This window comes from Wolffia australiana, chromosome 3 (assembly GCF_029677425.1).
Source record: "Wolffia australiana isolate 7733 chromosome 3, ASM2967742v1".
Classification (NCBI taxonomy): Eukaryota; Viridiplantae; Streptophyta; class Magnoliopsida; order Alismatales; family Araceae; genus Wolffia; species Wolffia australiana.
Window position 1 is genome coordinate 18,254,680 of NC_135837.1, and position 6,000 is coordinate 18,260,679.

Below are 6,000 nucleotides of genomic sequence, written 5' to 3' on the forward strand. Positions count from 1 at the left end.
CTCCCTTGGACTGCTAAAAGTGTGGCCACAAAAACTTCTGGTTCCTCGCAGCTTAAGGCATCGACCACTTGATAGCCCGCCCCGGCTTGTATTTCAAGACGAAGTCAAATTCCCCCAAGAAATCTTGCCATCTTACTTGCTTCGCGTCAACTTCTTTTGGGACTTGAAGTAGCTCGTGGCCACATTATCGGTGTAGACCATGAATTTCCCTCTGAGAAGGTAGTGGCACCAGACTCTCATACAATGTACCACCGCTGTCATCTCCTTCTCGTGCACTAATATCTCCTCTCTGCGTCATTCAACTTGCGGCTCTTGTAAGTCATGGGGTATTCATCCCGCATCAAGACACCTCCAAGTGCAAAGTCAAAAGCATCAGTGTGTACCTCGTATGGTCTGTCAAACTTGGGCAATCGGAGCACCGATTTGCTGGAGACTGCACAGTGCAACTTATCAAATGCTCTTTGACACCGGTTTGTCCATTGCCACTTCACATGTTTCTTCAACAAGTTCGTTAGAGGAGCAGCTAGTAGGGAAAAGCCTTTGACGTCCCGATACTAATAAACGGTAAACCCTCCACGGCCATTGTTCAGACCCTCATATTGGACTGGGGCAACCCCCTGTAGTGTCGTTAAGCACTAGAGGGGGTTTAGGGTCACCGTACTGCTACCCCTAGGAACATCCGGTTGGGCCGATGGCACGACCATCGCATTGACATTGGTGGCTGCTGCCGTACCCCTCGGGCAATCCTTCATGAAATAGGGGCCTCCGCAAGCGAAACAGGTCAACTTGTTGCCCCCACCGTCTGGAGTCTGTCTCCATAGTCTCGGGCTTTCGGCCTTTGCCGAGGCCTGACTTGAACTTTCTCTTTAGGCCTTGACTGCTCAGGGTTGTTGGTGCCTTGGCGTGTTCTTGGCGCGGCTTGTTCCACTTCCCAAATTTCTCCTCTGATTAGGCAGATCTGGTGGGGCAGAGCTCTGTTCTTTCCACAACTTTGTAGGCCACATTCAGGTCTCTACAATGTGTCCTCTCAAGCTCTGCCTGGAGCTAGTGGGGAAGGCCCTTAGCAAAGCAATAGAGCTTGTCCGCCTCAGACATGTCGGTGATCCTCCAGATTATGGACACAAACTGGCCCACATATTCTCTTGTATTACCCGTCATTCTGAGGTTTTCAAGTTCTCCCCTCGCGATCCACGTTGTGTTGTCGGTACAAAATTTTCCTTTATCTCCCGCACAAAATCTTCGTATGTAGGAGGTGGCCAGTTTCCACACTCCTCTCACTATCGCCACTACAGCTTTGCCTCATCTGTGAGGAAGTAGCCAATACGCAACATTTTCTTTTCATCTGAAAGTTCTTTGTTCCCAAAATATCAGTCACAATCATAGAGGAAAGCCGCCACAACGTCTTCCCTAGGGGACCCGTCAAACCTCAATGGAGGGAGAGTAAGCTTTTCTCCATCGTCCCTATTGGAACGGCTACTAGGGCCTTCTTCCAATTTCTCCACCTTAAGCTTCAGGGTCAGGACCATCTCAGTAAGCTGGCGGGCCATGTCCTTGAGCTGTCGTACAGTTTCTTCAAGGACTTCCTGCCTTTGGCGGGTCTCCACCCGTAGCTCTCTTACATCCGATTTTCCTTCATCATGGTTCTTGTACACTTGGGTCCTCAAACCCAACAAGTTCTTCTGTAGTAGGTGGGTGTTCATCCTCTATTGTTTCTCCCTCTGCCGTCGATCTTCGCGTAGTTATGAGCAAAAGGACTCCATCTCCTCAACCAGGGTCAGAAGCCTAGGGGGAGGCAATCCAACCTGGCTCTGATACTGGTTATCACACGGTCAAACTTTGAGATAGGGGTCTTGCTCGAGTCAGGCATGTGCGCACCTCAGTTCTCCAAGCAAAACACTGAGCATCCTTGATCTCTTGTAGCGGAAGTCTTTGCAAATGCTTAAGATCGCATAGAAGGGGTTAGAAGAGATGGTGGGGATGCAGCCCCGTTAGGAAATAGGGTCATTGCATTCATATCATGAAAGGTTACATCGTAGTTGGGACAATTACATGGGGGAAGCCGAGGGTTGATACAAACGAATGAGATGTGGCGCCTTGTGCCAAGGTAGTGTCGCCTCTCCACCTCAAGGCCGCCGCTCTGCACGCGTGCGCCCGCTCTACCTCTACACGTGTGCCCCAGGCCAAGCGCCGCGCCCCTGCGGGCGTGGCAATCACACACGCCACCCCTGCCTTGATGATCACACATGCCACTAGCACCCGTGCCAACACCTTTGCGTGCAGTCCACACAACGCCGCCGCATTCGATGGCCCCAAGCTGGGCGCTACGCGCCCAGCACTATCCGCGGGAGCGCTACGCACCCTCTATGCCGCCTTGACACTCTCAGTGCGCCACATGCCTTCGTCTCATGGCGGGATGTCTCCCTACCCCGCGCCCCGCACACGCAATGCGCGTGCTGCCCGCGCAGCCACTACGCGGCACCTTGCTCCCGCGCGATGCTTGGCGCTCGCGCGTAACATTGGCGCCCACGCGTAGCGCTTGGCGCTCGCGCACGACGCTTGGTGCACGCGCTCACGCTTGTCAACCCGCACGCCCAGCACGTGCGGACTTCACCTTTTCTGTCCTGCCTTGGGCATGGACGGGCACGCACACCGTTTGTAGTGTATCACCAAGTATAGGGGCAATAGCTTGAAAGATCAGCTTTGGGCATCGCTACCCATAATGGCCCAGTCCTTTAATATTGTGAGTCTACAACGCGAACATGCCCTCCAAATAAGCATGCAGGCCTCTGGGTAGGGAATGCTGCCTAATTAGGGGCCTAACACACAGTGACATGCCCCAACATTGCATATGCAGTTAGTGTCCTTTGCCAGTTCATGTAGGAGACACATCAAGTTCATTGGGCAGGAGCTTTACGGGTACTTGCGAATATCAAAAGTGCGCATGGGAGAGGACTTCTTTATTGATGCTACCATCGTCATATGCAGCCAACCTAGGGGATCACAAATCCACTACTGGCTATTGTACTTATGTCGGTGGTAATCTGGTCACATGGCACTCTCGAAAGGAGAAGGTGGTCGCGTGCTCCAGTGCAGAACCCAAATATCATGCCATGGCTTCCTCAGCTCGAGAGATGGTATGGCTTCTGCTTCTATTATAGGGGCTTGGCGTAGAGTCTCCAACACCTATGCCTATGCACTACGACAATCAAGCCACTATCTTCATTGCCAAAAATGAAGTATTCCACGAGCGAACCAAGCATACTAAAGGGACTGCCATTACATTCGCGACAAAGTAATGGCAGGGATCATTTTGACTCCATTTGTTGCATCATCTCACCAGCTTGCTGACGTCTTCACCAAGAGCCTGCCGGGAATCTCCTGTGATGGGATTAGCACCAAGCTGGGCATGATTGATCTATATGCTCCAGCTCGAGGGGGAGAGTTAAACAAGGCCCATTAGGACTGATCCACTATCCCTCTCTCTCTCCTTGTGTCCCACATAGGATTAATCCTATAATCCTACCCTCATTAGCCTATATAAAGGCATGTAATCCTCCCTTATCAGATGTAGGAATACAATAGTTCTCTCTTTTCCACAATATATTTATGGATCCAATGATATGAATCGAAATAAGAAGGGAAAACAAAGCTATGTTCAAATTTAGTCCAAAACTCATTCTAGACCATTAGATACAATGATTTTAAGTTGAATTATTCTCAGCCCTCCAATTATATTTCTCTGAATTGGCAATATGGCACAAAAATTTCAGAAATCCAGGAAAATTGATAAAATATATTAAATAATTCAATAAATTTTATTATGATCCATAAAAAGTATTAAAAATATATTGTTTGACTTTTAATAATATCTCTCCAAATTTAACATCAGAAAATTCTAAAAAATATATTTCAACTAAGAAAATTATATTATCCATCAATATAATGTCAAGAAAATCCATAAAATATCCAAAAATGCATAAAAATCAGAATATCATTATAAAAACAGATTTAATCATCTTAAGAATGATAACACACATAATACATTGTTATTCCCTTAGATAAAATAACATATAAATTTATGATATGAATCCATTAATTAGTGTGTTATCAAACACCCCAACTTAATACATTGTTAGACCCATATCAGTAGAGATGGTCCTTTTGTGCGAACGAATTGCTTCCGTGCGATTGTGCGGTGTGGTGAAATTTTCGCACTGCACTTCCCACAGAAAATTCGCTCACCGCACCGCACACCGCAAAGACCTCCGTGCAGTGCGAATCAGCGATTTCTTGAGCTATCCTTTGCTTTCCCTCTCTTCTTTCTCTCTCTCTCTCCTTTGATTTCTCTTCCCTCTTCCTCTCCCTAACTTGCTCTCTGTTGCTCTCCTTTGCTATCTTCTCGCTCTCTATCACTCTCTTTTTGGAAGTCCCCAGGCAGCCCGCCCCTTCCTTGATCTGTGGATTTCAACAACACTGATATCCTCTCTCAAAATTCTACAACGAGAACAAACTCTTGAAAAAGAAGAAGAGAGATCTTTCTCTGCATTGGATGTTCGAATGCCTTGAAGTTCATCTCTGAGATTTTATCCACTCGCCGAGATTTGATGAAGAATCATCGTCTTCGCAATTCTCCTTCACTGTCTCTCGAGTCAACTTTCTCAAGCCTTGGTATCTCACTATGAGGCCTTCTCTCGGCATGGCTTCCCGTGAGAGGTGTGTGGCGGCACCGCCGCACAGTTGTCAGCGGCAAAGTTTTTGCCATTTGTGAAGCTCTATTGCAGCCCCTACATGAGGTCCCTTATAGAGAAAAACTCTGCCACCGGTATGGTGGGTTCTTCTCCCCCCTCCCCTTTTCCTCTCTCCCTCTCTGTGCAAATTTGTGCAACCTGCGATGTGGATTACCACACAAATTCACAACGCCCATCACACAGTGGCTTTCGTGCAATTGAAAATTCGCACAAACTGTGTGAATTTTTGCACCGCACTGCACGACCATCTCTACTAAGCAGTGCCCTTTAATTTTACTTTGATTTTCTATTCACCTCTAGAACAGGAAAACATGATCGTGAAGTGTAAAAAATATCAATTATACCTCTAAGTATAAATATGCACATGAAATACTACAACACCCATGATAAACTCCCTCATGGTTTTGGAAAGAGCTGTTTGTCATGAGGAATGAAGCCTACTTCTCTTTGGCTATGAAACTATAATCCAAGATGTGCTATCACATATTTCCATCTCTAGGTCAATTATAAAGCAAAAATGGGGTGCTAATTTAGTTGTTCTATTGTTTTTGCTTCAATCAAATAAAAAATTTAGTTTATAGTCTTACTCAGAATTGTATAGTGGTGAGTAAGGTCAAATCCATAGGGATTGGCTATTAGAGGTAGAATAAACTAATGCGGTGCCGCCCTCGCACAACTAGTATACGTCACCAGCTACAAGAAGGCAATCAGATAGTAGATGCCTTAGCCAACCATGCGGTGCACACACGACACCCCTCCTCTCTTTTTCTTTCTTGGCAGGCCCTCCCTCCCTCAGTTGTGGGATGCTATCGCATGGAACGCCTCGGCTTGCCGACTCACCGTACGTGTCGCATACTACCAAAGGAGGGCCCACGGGAGTGGCGGATTGCGTGGAACACTCGAGATGGGCGCACCCAACCTCTCGCCTGATCGGACGACTTTCACAACGGCGGGGTGGGCTACACACACTTCCACCATCGTAGCCGCTCTGTGGCCACCGCACTCTTTGCCCCCACTTTCACTCGGAGGGAGCACGTACGGGTGAGGTCAGCACGCGCGAACTTCTCTGTGCTCCTGCTAGGTATCATTTATGTATCTTTTCATTTCCTGCACATTAGCGTGGATGAGTGGGATCAAAGTGTAATTGGGATATTTATGCTCACTCCACACTTATAAACAATGATATACACTCCACTTTATATATAAAATCCCCCTGGGTGGCATCCAGGGCACGACTTGATCAGACTATGGG